Consider the following 18,065-nt stretch of genomic DNA (forward strand, 5'->3'; position numbering starts at 1 on the left):
CCCCACAGCTTCTCCGTGCGACCTGGCCGTGCTTCTCACGGCGCCCGGAGCCAGCGGGAGGCCCGCCCGGGGCGGAGCACGGAGTGAAACGAGGGGTGCGGGGGCTGCGGAGGATGCGGGGGATGGGAGGGAAGGACTGCGGGGTGCGGGAGGAGAGAGGGGTGCAGGGTTCGGGGGGTGCAGGGTGTGGGGCGCAGGATTTCGGGGGGGTCCGTTCGGGGTTCGGGTTCGGGTTCGGGTTCGAGGGAGCCCCGAGCCCCTTGGGCAGCGCCCGCCGCAACCTCTTTGTCAGAGCGGCACCTGGCGGGCACGGCCGGAACTGCAGCCGCGAGCAGCGCAGCGGGGAGAGGGAGAGGAGAGAGGGGAGAGGAAAAAGGGGAGACGGGGACGAGGGAAGAGAGGAAAAAGGGGAGAGAGGATAGAGAGGAGAGGAAAAGGGGGAGAGGGGAGAGAGGAAAATGGGGAGGGGGAGAGAGGGGAGAGAGGAAAAAGGGGAGAGGGGGAGAGAGGGAGGAAGAGGGGGAGAGGGGAGACAGGAGAGGGGAGAGAGGAAAAAGGGGAGACGGGAGAGGGAGGAAAAGGGGGAGGGAGGGTGGAGAGGGAAGAGCGGGCAGCAGCGGGCAGCCCTCAGCACCTCCAGGGCATTTGGGGCGGTGGGAGCAGCTGCCCCGAGGCTTTTGCAGCCTCCAGTGCAATAAAGGCTCCCAGCGCTGGAGCACACCCAGAGCCCATAGCTGTGAGTAGAGGGAGCAGGTATTGATGAGAACAAATTCAAGGCTTGTAGCAGGTCCTCCTTGGGTGGGGAAGCCCCCTAGCAAAGTAAAGTGTCATTAGAAGGCAGCAGAAAGGCCGTGTCCAGTCACCTCCTTCACCGGCAGGGAACACGCCGTGGGTACTGACAGAGCTGTGCCCCCGTGCCGCATGTGCAACAGCCAGAGGTTCGGGAATTTGGGAGAGCTGCCCTGCCCACAGGGACAGGTGTGCAACAGCCAGAGGTTCGGAAGAGCTTCCCTGCCCACACACCACAGGCTCCTCCAGCAAACACATCCACAGATGTGTTTATGCTTCATTTTTTGGATTTTTAAAAAATTTATTTCTGGTGCTGAAGCTAGGGATGATCAGTGTAAGTCAACCACAGCTGTTTAACACAGCACACAGATACAGGACAGGTGAAGGATGAGTAAACTGTTGTCTTGGGGTTCAGGAAGAGTGGAAAATGGCAAACCTTCCTGAGAAAATAACTCACTGGACTAATCAATTACTTTCTCTTACTCTGTTCATTCCTAAAAAAGTTGTGACCTAGATGCATTTGAAGCATACATAAAATAACATTCCTGTGCAGATTACAGGAGGTAGTTTGGCTTGTTTGGCAAAGCTTCTTGGGCTTCTTGATAATTTTTAAAATGCTATAGACCTTAAATCATCCTTTCAACCACAATGTCTTTTGAGTGGTCAGTAATAACTAATCCTTACCTACCATTACAGGGTCTGCATATCCACTCCTTTTTTATACTGTCTTCATATTTATTACTTCTAATAAATAGATTCTAATAGCTGCATAATAAAATCAATATGAGGCATTGTGATAAATGATTCTACTTCTCTTTAGGGTAATAAGTTACGGACAAGTTGGTAAATTAACACAAAACTTAGCGTAACTATTAGAGATTAATGACAGGACAGTAGGAATCAGGAACTTGCCTGTGGCAAGAGAAATTAACTCAAAACCAAACTCAAAAGGATGTAAGAGAAATCCCAGAGCTCATGGCAGGAGGAGGTTTGGCTCTGCTGCTCCTCCCAGTGCCCAAAGGGGAAGGCTGGAGGGGGACTTTCCACAAGGCTCGGGGATGACAGAACAAGGGGGAATGGCCTTAAGCTGAAGGAGGCCAGCCTTAGATGGGATTCTGGGAGGAGATTCCTCCCTGTGAGGGTGGTAAGGCCTTGGCACAGGTTCCCAGAGCAGCTGTGGCTGCCCCTGGATCCCTGGAAGTGTCCAAGGCCAGGATGGACACTGGGGCTTGGAGCAGCCTGGGACAGTGGGAGGTGCCCCTGCCCGTGGCAGGGGTTGGAACAACCTGATCGTTAAGGTCCCTTCCCATCCAAACCATTCCATGATTCCCTGGTGCCTGGCAGTTTCGGATCATGATCAGAGCCATGGGGCTCTCCTGAGATGCTCAGTGCTGTGAGAAGCACACCCCAAGCAGAGCAAAGAGCTTTATTCCAGATACAATCTCTCTGCTCTCACCTTTTACTACCCATGTCTTTATTTAGCAACAGCAACTTTCTTCTGAACAAAGCCTGGGCCCAAGCTGCACCCTGGAGCCATCCATCATTTGTTGCCACAATGGTGTTTCTATTGTTAATTGTTTGTCAGGGCAGCTTTTTGGGGTTAGACAGTGCAGTGATTTAGTACAGCAGCTAATCAGCTCTGAAAATGTATTCTCAAAATAAATTAGATCCAAAAAAAAAAAAAAAAAAAAAAAAAGAAGTTTGAGAAGTCTATTGGTCTGGATACAACCCCTTGGGAGTGCTTGAGCTGGGTCCAGGAGCTGCAGGGGCTCAGTGCTGCCCTGCTCCCAGCACAGGACATGGAGCTGGGTGAGGAGGTTTGCACAGCACATGCTGCTCAGTGTGTGGTTCTGGTCAGGGTTATTCATGGCTCATTTTTCATAAGCATAAAGAAATAAACATTCCCATCTACAATGAAAAAGAAAGGCTGTCTGTCTTCTTTATTTTTTTTCTTTAAGATGGCCTCTGATAACAGGAATTCACAAGGGAAAATGTGGTTAAAAGCCCATTTTGTAACTAGATCCTAGATGCACATACCATCAATACTCCAACTCTGGCTCCCTTCTATCAGGCTCATCATAGCTGCACTGTTTTGTTGTCAAAACATCTCCTATAGAAGTCAGACCAGAGAGTCCTTTCAGTAGCAAAAAAGTGAGGTTAATATACCAACTCTCTTTCTATTAAGAATTTCATGCCTCCTAAAAGCATATGGAAAAGAAAAAATAAAATGAATAAATAAATAACATTCACAAAGCCAGGTAATTTCCTGATCTATCCTACAGCAGCCACAGTGAATCCTCAGATTCCAGCTGCACCCGTGGGGCTGCAGAAGGAGCAATAAAGAGGCTTCAGAGCTGCTCGCTCTGTGAATTCCACGAGGGGCAGAACCAGGCAGGGTGAGAGCCCCTGCCCTGCCTGGCAGGACTGACCACAGCACCTTCCCTGCTGGCTCTGGGCCTTGTGGCAGCACAAAGGCGCCACGAGCCCCGTGGTGATAGATCCCCTTCGGATCAATTGATCGGTGACACAAACCCTGGCCAGCGGCCAGAGAGCCCACGACAGGGTGGCGCCCCCTGAGAGGGCAGCTTTGACCCCCAGCCCCACCCGGGGGAGCTCCAGGTGGGCACCCCTAGCCGGGCACAGGGACACCCCTGTGCACAGTCAGTGCAGCCAGGAAGAAGAAGGAGTTTGGGCAAGGACAGGTGTCTGGGACCTCATTACCTGCAGCTGCATCTAATTAGAAACTGATGGGCTGTGCCAGGGTTGATGAGGAGGGGCTTGGATGGTCAGAAACCAGCAAAACATTTGGGATGAGGAAAGAGGTGCCCTGATTGGAGCATTTAGGGGTTTACTGGCTGTTCAGTGGTGAGGGAGATCCAGCTGGTTTGTGGTGCAGGGCTGTCTGTGTGTGAGCACCAGGCAGGCTCTCCTCTGCCACAGCCTCCAACACATCTCGTGTTTTTTGGAGCTGGACATGGCCTCAGGAGCTCCTGAAAACATGGTCTGTTAGTCCAGGGTTTCCCTGGCTTTAAGTTTGCTCAGACTTTTCAATCCAAGTACAAATAAGGGAATACTTTACATCCAAACCAAACCAATGAGTTGTGAAACTGCTCCAAGCTGCTGAGCTCTATCCAGCCTGGTTTCTCGGCAGGAGCATACAGGTCTGTCTGAGAGCTGAGCATGTCTGTATGAAGACATAACCATCAATTCTAAAGACCAGTGTTAAAAACCACAGGAGAACATGGAGATTGTTCCTTTGCTGTTCTGCCAACCCCTCCATCTGTCCTTGTGCTGTCTCTGGAGCAGCTGTGGCTGCACTGACTGGCTTCCCCAGCTCCTGTGGCACATCCAGGCTCACCCTGGGCTGGTACTGGATCCCAAACTGGGACTGGGATCAGCCCTGCTGCCCTGCAGTCTGTGCCCCCCTCCTCTGGTACCACCTGGAGTGCCTGGAGTTTGGTCCCTGTCTTGCTGCACTCACCAGGGAAGGAGCCAATCATTAATACATGCAAAGAAAATTCTGTCTCCAACAGTAATACTCCACATCAGCAGCAGAACTGGAGAAATAAACCTCTTTTGCCAGACATTTGGTCTGCACTGTCTGTTCCCTCAAGCAACATTGAAGTGTCACCAGGTGCCCACTGCACATCACTCAGTGACTTCCAGATCTGCAGGGGCTCATTTCCTTCTTTTTGCTTACCCTTTGTTCCCTCACAGTCATAAACTCAGCTATTTATTCACAAGGATGCTGCTCATCCAGACTTTTTAAAATCATTAATTTGCTGCACAGCTGCTTTGGGAGACTTTCCTGATTCCACCCCATAATGTGTTACTTGTGGCAAACACACTGAGGAATATGTGATATTTGCAAAAAATATATATTCCTTTGATATCACAACATGCACTTAGACAAACGCTATTTTTCCTTTTTTTTAAAAAAAAAAAAGACATGATATTTCCTTTATATGTTTATTAATGGACACAAGGGGTGAAAAAATGAACCGTCAAAGATTATTCATTGCCAAAGAAAGGTCTCAAACACCGTGGATCCAATCCAGAAAACATGACACAGTCTTCCAGGCAATGTAAGAACCAGAGAGCTGTGAATGCTGTTAAAAGAAGGTTCCAAAGCCATCAGGGTCTCCCCAAGGCCACAGAGAGGTGGAGCAGCAAGAGCACGTGTGGAGGGAAGGGAGCTGGGCTGCAAAAGTGCATGTAGATGGGCATCCAAAACTGCATGTAGATGCATCCTTGATGCCTGTGGCCAACTGGGCTTGACCTTGAAATCCTGCAGGAGCCTTTGGGTGACAAAACCAGCTGGGAACAGGGACTGGCCATGGGAAAAGTGGAGCTCTGGCAGCTGCTCCTGCCTGGAGGGCAGTCGGTGAGGAGGAGGCAGAGCTGTGCTGGACACTGGGCACTGGACACTGGACATAGCAGGGCTGGACACTGCAAGGCTGGACACTGGACACTGCAGCACCCTGAGCTGCTCCTGGCTCGCCAGGCTGGCTCGGTGATGTGCCCAGCACGTGTGGCTGGGTGGGGACCAGCCTGGACAACAAGGGTGGTGTCCATTCCCTGACCATGGCAGGGAGGAGTCAAACAGCCTGGTGTGGAAGGGGTAACAAATAGCATGAGGAAATCATGTGGAGAGAAGGGGAAGCAAACTCATGTTCATGGCAGGAAGGAGAGAAAGGGTGGAGAAAGTGGAATGATGGGGAGGAGGGCATGGAAAGACACAGGTCTACTTTCTGTGGTGATGAAGTCTGACCTTGGGCTAAAGCATATTTACAAATCTGACAATCAGCAGACGACATTTTGAGGCTGTGAGTAGATTAGTATCTCTATATAACTATAATTAAAACGGCAGAACTCATACCCTGTCTTTTTCCAAAACAAAACTTCCCTTTTACATCTATTCAGAGATTTGAGATGCACATTTACAAGGCTGATGTCAAATGTCAATAGAAATGCACGAGGCCATGGTGATATCACGGTGTAAGAGTCACGAGCAAGGCACGTAAACTTTATGAAATATTGTCATTTTTTTCCCTTCCGTTTTGGCCACTGCCTAAACTGGGACCATAAAACTCATCCTAAAATAGCACTGCAGGTTAAAAAAAAAAGGGGGGGGAGAAATATTGAACTGGATTTTGTTTTCCAGCCAGGTTTGTTCAAACAGAGTTTGCTAATAGGAGAGCTTTGAGGCAATTCTGTGAACTCTATGAAAGTGACTTGTATTGCAAATATCAGGGCTCTTATCAATAATTTCCTATCTCCTTACAAAGCCTGGAACATTTCCCTATCTACCTGTGCAGAGGTAAATTTTATGTCCAGATGAAGGGCAAAATAGTCTTGCATTCAACATCTCGTTTAAAAGGATGAAACGGCATTAACTGACCTGTCAAAAATGCCTTCATGGAAAACGCTTGACTGAGCTGATTCCTGGTTTGGGGAAGGTTGCCTGCACAGACACTTCCAGCACATCTGGTACCACAAGCCTGGTGTCTTCAGCCATGCAGTCACATTTCCAAAGAGTGACTATGGAGTGAATACTTGAGAGGCTTGTAACAACAGCGAGCTGTGGGATGGAGCAGGGTGTGGAAGGACAAGAGAGAAATCAAGAGTCTTCTAATACATTTGATACACCTTAGAGAAAGAAGATGCTAAAGTATGTTAGTGAAAGGGAAACTGCAGAATTCAAGATTAAATGAGAAGAGCTAAGCACAATTAGAATTAAAAGGGATGAAGGAAGGATGAAAGACAGTGAGATGTCAGGTAGATGCTGTTGGAAGGGAGAACAGACCAGTGTCTACTGGAGACATGAGCAAAACCAGTCAGCTCGTATTTCCTGGGAGAACAGGGGAGCCAGGACAGAGCCATGAGGGAGAAATTGCATCAGACAGAGTTGCAGATACGTTTCTCCAGATTCAGCTGGATCTTACAGCTGCATAGTTGGAAAGGGAATGGTACAGAGGTAGAGAAGAATGAATTTTCTGCTGTGTTAAAAGCTCCAGGGGGACAAAAAGCAGTGAAATTCAGTCAGTAGGCCAGACTCTGGGAGAACAGGATATATTGGAGTGAAATGAAGCTTGAAAGCAAATGAGCAATTTTCAAATTGAGAAAAGGACAGGGAGGAGAGGTCTGAAAACAGAGGAGGAGAGGAAAACTAATTGAATTATCTGGATGAGCAGTGAGCAGAACACACTGCACATCACAATTTGCACAGCAGAGAGGTGAGGAAGAGCAGTGCTAAGAGCAGAATATTGCAGATTAACCATTTCAGAGTGCCTGGGTCTGTCAAACAGGAGCTGAGCTCAGCTGAAGGGACGAGGAGATGTCAATGTGAGAAACTGGTTGGATTGTCACTCCAGAACCTGAGAGCACCAAGAGTGTGTGTGGGAATCTGGGAGGAAAAGGAGGAGCCTTGGACCAAATGTGGAGGAGGATGGGGAGAGGCTGGGCAAGAGCAGGGGCTGGAAACCAGCAGGAGCAGGAGGGGTCCCCAAGCATTTGCCCCATGTCTGCTCCTGATCCAGACAGCTCAGAGAGACTAAAGTGCTGGGAAGAGGAGGAGAGCACAGGTGAGGTCCTGGGAGCTGGAGGAGCTGTGGGTGCCCAGGTGAGCACAAAGGAGCCCCTGAGCAGCCGGGAGCGGTGGCATCAGAGACTGGGGGAGGAGAGGGGCAGGGGGGGACCCCGTCAGGACAGGGACACGACTCAGAGCCGGCAGAGTAAGGCATGAGGAGCACGGTGGGGAGAGGATAGGCTTGGCACGGAAAATGGGAGGGCCCGAGGAAGATAAGAGTGCCAGGCTGGATGGACCGAGGTGAGGTCAGAGCCGGGCAGACGGGCGCGGGTACGAAATGACAACACAGGAGGCAGCTCCTGCCTGCGGCTCCAGGTGCAGCCCTTGGCTGCCTGTGAGCAGCACTGATTGATTACAGAATTAGGCTGCTGCTATTTTGGTCCTGTGACTTCAGATGCTGTAATCTAAGGCTGCTGTGAGCTTATCCTTGCAGCAAGGATAACTCTTGAGGCATAGGGATGCTTTTGGGGGAGACACGTCAGAAAGCTTTTCCCCAAACTGCATTTGTAATCCTGCCACTCCTCTCATCAATCACCAGGCGAGCACAAAACTGGCGGTGCGCTTCCTGCTGGAGTGTTGTGAATTTTCAAAGGCAAAGTGCACTATTGTTTGATAGCCAATTATTCACTGGCATTGATAAACAGGCTCTGCCCACGATTACTGCAGCAATTACTCACTCTCCTAATTTAGACACAAGGAAAAATTAATTCAAGCTTCCAGTTGATCATTTATATCTTTGGCTTTTGTAATACACATCACAGCACCCTGAAAACAACTCCACCATAAAGGAAACTGATCTGTCCAAATTGATAAGGTGTTTTACTCTCGTTGTGTCACTGAGGGAGGCATGACTGAGTCCAAGCTGAAGGGCTGTGGCTGAAGGTGGCGGTATTTTATGTTCTGGGACATAAAAATATGAAAATAATTTTATTTAACCTTAAATTAAAAGCAGAAGGGAGGGGTGTTCCTGCCGTCAGAAGGGAGCTCCGTGTACAGCTAAGCAAGCAAATAAAACAGTAGGATGTTTAAGTGGTTTGACCTCATCCTGCCCCCAGGCCACCATTCAAGGGCTGACGGACCAGACCGACTCCAGCCAGCAGACATGCAAGACGTCCAGGGGAGGCTGGTGGGGAGAAACCAGAGAGTGTTGGCAGGCCAGTTCAGGATGAAGTGGAGCTAGCAGAGCACATAAAGCTGTTAACAGGGTCAGAAATAGTGAATTGTAACCATCTACTAATAACTCAGGGGCTGTGAGATGGAAAGGTATCCAAGTCCCACTGGAGCAGGGAAATTATTTTATTCATTTTCTTGTTATCATTAAAGTTCCTGCACAGATCGCAGAGGGCACAAGAACGTTGTGGTCACTGTGAGCCCGAGGGAAAGAGCAGCACCTGGGAAGTGCCTTCTCCAGCTCCTCCGTGGCCGTGCTGTGGTTTCGCTTTCCTGCTGCTGGCAGGAGTTCAGCTGTCTGGGAGAGGAGCAGGAGGAGCTTTCCTTGGAGCAGGCTGGCAGCACATCCCTGCCCAGCTGTGTGCGAGGTGGAGCCTCTGCCCAGCCCGGTGAGAACGTGCAGCAACCTTTGCCTCTGAAGCACACATTGCTGCAGTTTCGTTTCCAGCTCCTGATTTGTTTGCGCCAAGTGCTGTCACTGCAGAGAACTTTCCTGTTTGGGTGCAAGGCACAGCCTGAGTGACTCCGGGTAGGTTTTTTCACTCAGCTCTTCCTCTGGGAAGCACCTGTGCCAGGGTTCCCAGAGGAATGCCAGCACTTTCTCCAGTGGGGGTAGATGGGGTGAAGCACAGACAAGGCTGTGGCACCTCTGCTACTCAAAACACACTTGAGGCAGATAACTGGGTATAAAACTGAAAGGCAGCAAAATATTGTCACCTCCCAACCTCTGTCCCGACTGACAATGTGGTAGCCTGGAGCATTCAGCCCAGGTAAGCCAGGCTGAGCTTACAAGCTTGGCTCAGTCACAAGAATGAGAAGATTGTTCCATTTGGGAGCCAGAGCTGGGACTTCCCTCACTGCTGCTCCAGAGCAGCGAAGGTTGATGGGCAGCAGCCTGGGCAGAAGCACTGCCCACAGTGAGCTCTGCAGGGGCTGGAGGTGCTGCTACCCCTGCCCAGCTCTGGTGGGGCCCAGGTCCTGTCCCCCTGGCTGCCACTGTGGCTCTGCCCATCTTTGGGATGCCTGAAGTTCCTGGGAGCACTTGAGGAGCCTGGCAAGCAGAGCTCTCCTGCCTCTTCAGGAGGCAGTCCTGCTCCTGTGCCCGAGTCACGCAGGGCGGGCTGGGGAGGAGAGGACACTGGGAATGTGCTGCCAAATCCCTGCAGGGGCTGGGAGTGGGTGCAGTGCTGCCCACAGTAGGCTGGCTGCGCATGGCACAGCCACGGGAAATACACACCAGAGTGCACCTCTGGTAAGAGGCAGAGGCTGCAGCACCCCGAGATTCCCAGCCCTGGTGCTGGCTCCAGGTGTGCCCAGTCACAAAGCACTGACCATGATGTTATAACTGGGCTGATAGCGAAGAAAAAACTATCAGAGCTCATCTTATCTGAGACAATCATGCATGCTCAGGAACTGTGTAAGTCAGTTGCCCTGCTTAGCCAAAAGTTAAAGAGTTTCTAAAGTTTATTTCCTGTCTTTATAGCAACTGTCTGGCCCTTTATTTATTTTCACTGAAATCTGCTGGTATGCTAAAAATAATTTTTGGAGCAATTCTTGTGGCAGATTCTATAACAATCACAGGCTGAAGCTGGAGGAGTTGGGAAGTGAAGGATGCCTCCTTGGACAATCTTTTCTCATGAACTTCCATCATTTTTATTTTTAAGCTTTGTGCTATGGTGTTTCATGTCCCTCACCACTGAGAAGAGCTGACGGCTCGCATTGTTGTTACCTTGAAAGGGCAGTTATCACTGCTAATCCACCCTCCAAGGTTTTTCCTCAGGATAATTATTGTTTTGGTGATTCATCTTGTAGACCCTGCCCTTCCTTATTCGCACAAAATATCCTACTCCCTGCAATATTTCTGGGTCAGGCTCGTGCCACACATGTGATTTCCTCTTGGGCATGCAAACAAGACAAGATGGATTTAAAGGTCAGCCAGCGCTGGGCTGGCCACCCTCAGCACTGCCCTGTGTGTCACCTGTGGGGACATCGTCACATGGGGAGGGTTTGGGGCTGCACGAGCATGGGGTGCTCAGGTAAAGGTCACTGCTGTGGACTGAGGGACAGTGCCTCTGCTGTTGTGCTGGAAAATTTCACTGCTCCTGTCTTTAGTGGAAAACATTATCACCAGCACATCCTGGCATGTAATTTTGCCTCATTTATTATCGTCGAGTGTTGGCTTAATGCTTATGGTGCAGACTCAGAGAGGGTTGTGGTTTTTCAAGGAAGCATAACTCATGGAGGACAGGGGAGGGAGAATCCTCAAAGGTTTTGGCACTCAAATTTTACTGAACATGAAAAACATAACCTAGGCAGGCTTTAGCATGATTCCTTCATGGCCCAGAGGCCACAGGGAAGTGAATATGCCCAGCAGGCAGGATTACCTTGTGGCAGAGCTGGGCTCTGCTTTTCCTGCCAGCACACTTGTCCGGGTCTGTCCATACATCCTGTGCCCCACCTCGGCTTGGAGCATGGCTTGGGTTCCCCCTCAGTGTACAGAAACAGGATGAGACCCAGAGATGGCACCAAAAGGTGGATCAGAAGCTTGGTTTGGGTTTGCTGGGAGCTTTTTCCCTTGCTTTCACTTTGGTGTTTGTGCTCGAGGGCTGGGCTCAGAGCTCACAGAATGTTGGGCTCTCCCTGATGGTGTGACACAGCAGGAAAGAGGGAGCACCATCTCAGGGAGCCAGGAAAAGCCCAGGTTAGACTGGACTGGGTTCACCACCTTCACCTGGGGAAGTGGCAGTGTTTTAAGGTCCCCAGGGCAGTACAGCTCCTGCTGTGACCCTGTCACACACAGGTAGAGCACAACGCACATCTCCAAACATGGGAGGATCACTTCTGGCATCGAGGGACAGCAGCCAGCACACCCAGAGCTGACCCATATCGAGGGACACTTGCACAGGACAGGCTGGGAACAGAGTCTGAGCAGCTGTCCTGCAGCAACTGCCTGCCAGCAAACGGAGGGAGGCAGGGACAGCCCCAGCCTGCCCTGTGAGGTGCTGTGCTGCTGACCAGAAGCAGCTCACGGGCTCTTCATGGGCCAGGAGCAGCTCCTGGTGATGTTCCTGGCTGATGGAACTGTTTTTAACACCAAAGTGATTTTATATATGATGGTAGTCTCACAACCCCTCCCTGCACAGTACATTGTTATGACCAGGTTATGATCTGTCTCATGAGAAAAAAACACAGAATGGAATATTCTAGTGGCTTTTACTTTGAAGAAGTTAACATAAACCATGACCATACTGATTTGTTCTGAAAACTCTCCCAGCATCCTACACTTATATTCACAGTTTATTTGGATGTGTAACACCAACAGTCCAGAGAACTGGGGCTGTAGTGGCAGAACAGATTCAATCTGCTACTGCTCCCTTGAGTGTTAAATGCTTTGAATTGGCTTCACCATGTCTAAAATCCTATTTTTTAAAAAAAATTTCTTCTCCTGGGACAAGAGTTCTGGAGCACACTTCCAAGAGCAGCTACCTGGGCGGGGAAAGCTGCTTCCAATGCCTAAAGTATCAAAATCACTTTTATTTGGGTAAACAGGGCTAAAACACCAATGTTGTACAGGTATACCTTATAAAAATTTGCTTGGGATTTTATTCTTGTACAAAGAAAATACCCACTCAAACTACCCAAGCAATAACAAAACCACTAAATGTGGCCAGTAAAGAATCTAAAAATATGAGGAAGGATTATATTCACCATGGTTTAGGTAGTAGAGAAGAGTTTGCTTTGGTTACTTGCCTCGATTGTAGGTAACAGTTTTCAAAAGGCTTGGTTGGAATTGATTGAGTTTTGATGAAGCTCAAAAAGATGCATGTTACAAGAAGCTACCGGTGTTAGGTATCAAACCAACACTTCCAAAGCTTTGTATGGAACTGTCACATGAATTTAATGTGCAAATCTGTGTTAAAAGCTTTGCTGACCATAAGCAGAAATGTGGAAACTCAACAAAATCACCTCTGGAAAAACGGCATTTGTGATTTATATTCCCAGAAGACTAAAAATAGAGCTCCATCTGTTTGTTTTCATTTATGAAGTGGCCAACTGTAACACTCCCTTACCAGCCCTAAAAAAGAATTTACATAAAAGATGGTGACGCAAGCCCTTATCTCATGACTGTGTCTCATTAGGTCATCAATGGTGGGCAAGAAATTGCTTCACTTTTAAAGTGTCTTTGCCATCTTCCCTGACCATGAACCAATTCGAGAAAATATTTTGGGGCATTATCTACACAGCAACCCGTTACCTTAATAGTGCAAACGTGTCAGTGGAACCTGCAGTAAAACCTGGGTTATCACCTCTAAGGCAGCACTGCCACAGAAACCCTCCCACAAGCAGTCATTAACAGACTCAGAACTGCACTGGCCAAAGGGCAGTGGGGACATTCTCCTGGGAGAGCTCCACAGCTTCAAACACTGCTGAACAGAAATCGTGGACACCCAGACCTTTCAGCTCTATTTCATGATGTGTTGTTTTATTTCATTGTAGGAAAAACACTTGTCATGGCTTATCTGTCCGACAATGAACATGTTTGCTGCTGGAAAATGAACATCCAAACCTGTGTCATGGCCTCACCACCCTCCCAGGGAACAGTCCCTTCCCAATATCCCATCCAGCCCTGCCCTCTGGCAGTGGGAAGCCATTCCCTGTGTCCCTCCATCCCTTATCCTTAGTCCATCTCCAGCTCTCCTGGAGCCCCTTTAGGCCCTGGCAGGGGCTCTGAGCTCTCCCTGGAGCCTTCTCTTCTCCAGATGAGCACCCCCAGCTCTCCCAGCCTGGCTCCAGAGCAGAGGTGCACAGATGTTTTGTTGTCATCCAGTCATAGAATTTGTTCTAAATCTAAAAGCAGCGTTGGAGTATTTTCTGTTGCCAATTTCTGTGTTTGGATTGGAGAGGGATGACCCAGTGATCAGCTCAGTGCTGCTCTCCACTGAGTGAAACATCCTGCTCAGTATCGAATTCAAGGATCAGCACTTCTCCCTTTGATTTCTGGAGATTAATTCCTGAGTATTGTACTCCCCACCAATCACCCTAAAACCAATAAACAGCTCCAGAGCAGCTTAGATTTGGCTTCTGTCAGAGCTGCAGCTCAGTGGAGTCTGCAAATAGCTGGGATATCCCTCTGTGAGCCAACAGTGACATGAATGGGCAGAGAAGGTAGAAAGCTTTGTGTGCAGCTGTGCTGCATGTGGATCCAGACATGGGCTCTGAGTTCCACAGGAGCACAGTGCTTCTCCTAAAACCTAAGGAAAGGGGATAGAGGGGAGCCGGGGAGGGAGGCATTGTTGGGGAGTCCTGTGCAGGGCCAGGAGCTGAACTCGGTGATCCTTGTGAGTTCCTTCCAACTCAAGATATGCTGTGATTTTTAATTCCTCTGTTTTAAGAGAAGAAAGGAAAGGAAAGGAAAGGAAAGGAAAGGAAAGGAAAGGAAAGGAAAGGAAAGGAAAGGAAAGGAAAGGAAAGGAAAGGAAAGGAAAGGAAAGGAAAGGAAAGGAAAGGAAAGGAAAGGAAAGGAAAGGAAAGGAAAGGAAAGGAAAGGAAAGGAAAGGAAAGGAAAGGAAAGGAAAGGAAAGGAAAGGAAAGGAAAGGAAAGGAAAGGAAAGGAAAGGAAAGGAAAGGAAAGGAAAGGAAAGGAAAGGAAAGGAAAGGAAAGGTCCTGTGTTGGCCCTTCTTGAAATACAACACTGTGGTCACTGAAAGGGATTTGAAGGACAAGCACTACAGTGGGTATTTTTTCTTTAAGAAGGTAATCTTGGAATTTTTTGGCCCCATTTCATAATTTCTGCAACACAATGGAGTTCACTGAGTCATGGCAATCCAGTGGGAACACAGGTTTTGCCAGAGTTGAAATGTGAAACAGAAAACAAGTATTTTATTAAGAATAAAAACTTTATCACACACCTCAGAAATATACTTTACATGGTTTGGAGAATTTAATATGGTCTAATTCACTTCATAATGAATAAACAAACAGCCTGGTCTATGGCAGGTATCCCTGCCCATGGCAGGGGTGGAACAAGATGAGCTTTAAGGTCCCTTCCAACCCAAACATTTCTGGGATTCTGTGATATTGTAATAATTAACTCCTGTATTATTAATTATTATTGTAATACTTAACTCCTTAGTATGCTAATAGCATCTTTCTGCTCATAGCTAGGCTAAGCTGACATGGCCAAGCTCCTCAAAGCAAACACTTCTGAAAGCCACCAGTCCCCCAGCAAGGGCCAGCAGCCTCTGCCCTGAGCGGTCCAGGCTGGCACAGGGCCCCTGGAAAAGTGCCCAGTACATTTCCCATATCCCCACCTTCCCACTGGCCACTCAGTCAACAACAGCCTTTTCTAGCTCTGAGTAGATTAAACACAAACAAAAAATCTATCAAAAGCTAATTAATATTCTAATAATTTTATTTTAAAATATGTTAATTTTTAATATGTTAATATAATTAAGAGTACTTAATAATTAGCATCTTAGCTAAGTTTTCTCTTATTCTTGTTAATTATGTAATGAGTTATTTGTACATTTTACTTCAATCAAGTGTTTGGACAACATCCTCAGGCACAGGCTGGGATTCTTGGGGTCTCCTATGCAGGCCTGGGAGTAGGACTCAATAATCCATGGGGGTCCTTTCCAGCTTGGGATAATCAAGATTCTGTGAATTATTGAGTTCACAATGAAATCATGTCCTGAGATTAAGGGAAGGATTGCCCTTGCCTCAGCTGAACCCAGGTTTAAACACGTTGGTTCCTGTCAAAGGATGGCTCACCAGAGCTGCTTGTTGGCACAGCACACAGTTCAGCTCTCTGCACAGACTTCCACATACTTTATTGCACATTTGTGTGACAGTCAGCTGAAACTTTTTACCGGCCTTTAACAAGAATCCTATTTCCTGTCTTAGCATCCTCCAGATACTCATGTACTCTACTTATTTCACACTCCTTAGCCTAATGTTCTGCCTATTTCACTTACCTCTAGATTTTCCCTTGGTCTGATGAGGTTTGCTCTAAACTGAGAAAGATGTGTAGTGTTGTCTGTGCATCCCCTGGGTTCTGTGCTTCCCTTTTCTTGCAGCATGGAGGACAAGGCAATTAGGGCAGTGCTGGGCAGCTGATGAAGAACCCATCAGGAATTACATCAGGCTCTAAAAACAGCCTCAGCCTTGCTCTCTGTGAAATAAACATTGAGGAAAGGCTCTGGCTGCTCTTTTGGCATAAGACCCTTCAGTGTTTTGTACCAGGACCCAACAGCTTCACCAAGCATAGTGTGAGTCAGGGACAAATTTAGGAAGTTAGGAAGTTCAGATTACACCTCTCCTTTTCTTCCTTATCCCTCCTCATTTTAGGGAGTTACTGCAGAAGCCACTCCCAACTGAGAATTCCAGCTGAGGGTTAATGAGTGGCAACATTTTGGGACACTGGGATTGACTGACCACCACTTGTTCCTTCTCCCTCATTTACACACAGGTGTTGGGAGTGTACTAAATGGTGTATAACACACAAGATGAGGTACACAGGGAGTAGCAAACTCCCTCACAGAACTGGGACTTGATCTTTTTCCCTGCTTCTGTGCTGTGCTGGGTATAACTAACCAGCCTGACATAATCTGTATAGAGAGTTTTAATGTCAAAGGAGTAATTTTTCAGAAACATTCTCCTATTTCAGAAAGGACCTTTTCTGTCACCAAAAATACAGTCCTTAGTAGCATTATGTGGCTTGTAATAGCTTTATTTTGAAGATTGCTTTAATACAACAGGCTGGAAGAGAACAGTGTCTGATTTTCCAATGCCTCTTCACTGGAGTGGTTTCAAGTGTCTGAAACAAACCAGCCTAAAAATCCAATTCCATTACAACCAATAGAACAAATAAGAGCAAATCTGATTTCTCGTGTTGCAGCAACACACACACTGACATCTGATACGTCCAGTAGCTCCTGCCAGGACTCATCTTTACAGAACTATGACATAAAATCCAGATTCAGCTTGGGGACTGAATTGAGGGATGTCCATTCTTCTGGGAGGCTCAGCTGAAAGCAATAATCTTAGCTGAACTTGTCTCATTGCTCTGTTGACCCGTGTATCAGAGACTTGTCTTCTTCTCTTCCAAGGGTTTTTGTTTTCCCCTTGCATATACATCAGGTGTTTTATCATTTCTCTTGGAAAGCAAAAACCTGTCTGCACTATTAAAGTCCAGCTTGCTGCTTACCCAGTGACAGAGCACGAAGGGCTTTTTGGCATAAAGATGTCACAGAAGATTTTGGGTTGGAAAAGGTCCTTTAGATAGAATCCAACCATTAACCCAGCACTGCCAGTATCTCATATCCCATTTAACCCTGCCCTCAGGCAGTGGAAGCCATTCCGTGTGTCCTGTCCCTCCATCCCTTGTCCCCAGTCCCTCTCCATCTCTCCTGGAGCCCCTTTAGGCCCTGCCAGGGGCTCTGAGCTCTCCCTGCAGCCTTCTCCTCTTCAGGTGAGCACCCCCAGCTCTCCCAGTCTGGCTCCAGAGCAGAGGGGCTCCAGCCCTGGGAGCAGGTCCAGGATCTCCTCTGTACTCTCCAGCAGCTCCACCATCCCCCCTATATTGGAGATCCCAGAACTGGACACAGTAGAGGGAAACTCGGCTGCCACACCCCAAGTTCTCAACACATGGGAGAGAATTTTGAAAGCATCAAGCTCCCCTGTCATGACCATGGCACAGGCACCCAGAGCCCCTCTGCAAGCACAGGGATGTGTGTCAGCAGTGGTTTCTCTCCCGGAAGAAGCCCAGCAGGTCTCAGGTTTCACACTACAGGGAGATTTCAGACCACACCTTTCTGCATGGAAGGGCACAGCACACAAATTGTTCTCCTGGGATGTGCATCTGGGTTGAGGCTGTGTATTCTATTTTTGGAGCAACACTGGAATGTTTCCAAGACCACCATGACACAATCACTGCACTATGGGTGGTAAACATGTCTCTACTGCTGCTGCAACCCTTCCTGCACTGCTTGCTGTGCATTTTTTAACCACTGCTTTTATTACAAGGGTTCCTGCCACGCTGTCACCTCATCCCCGCACACCTCGGAATACACACAGGGAAAAGGCAAACCAACCCTGAGCCTCACTGAACAGACCCCATCTACTGGGTGGAATCCACAGGCAGTGAGAAATTAGCTGGTGAGACAAGACTGCTGAACCAGCAGCTGCAGTGAGTAGCACAGACTATTTAAACCTTTTGTAAACATACCACTTACATTTATAAAATGTTAGGTATATTAAAGCTTTTAAGTCATTTGGTAGTTCCAAAATCAAACTCACAGGTGTTTCTCTGCCTGAGCCTTACCTGTAGGTACCTTACCAGCTGCAATTATGTTAAGACTAAAGTCTAGATTTTTGTGCAGCAATTTAAACTCCTGTTCAGAAATCAAGTCTGGAATAGGCAGAGCTCCTGCACATTCAGCAGTTAACAGGTATTCCCCACCTGCCACAAAGTCTTGTACCAAAGATCTTAAAAGTTAGTAACAGAAAAAGTAACAC

The sequence above is a fragment of the Sturnus vulgaris genome, chromosome 11 (assembly GCF_052056855.1).
Source record: "Sturnus vulgaris isolate bStuVul1 chromosome 11, bStuVul1.hap1, whole genome shotgun sequence".
NCBI classification, from domain to species: domain Eukaryota; kingdom Metazoa; phylum Chordata; class Aves; order Passeriformes; family Sturnidae; genus Sturnus; species Sturnus vulgaris.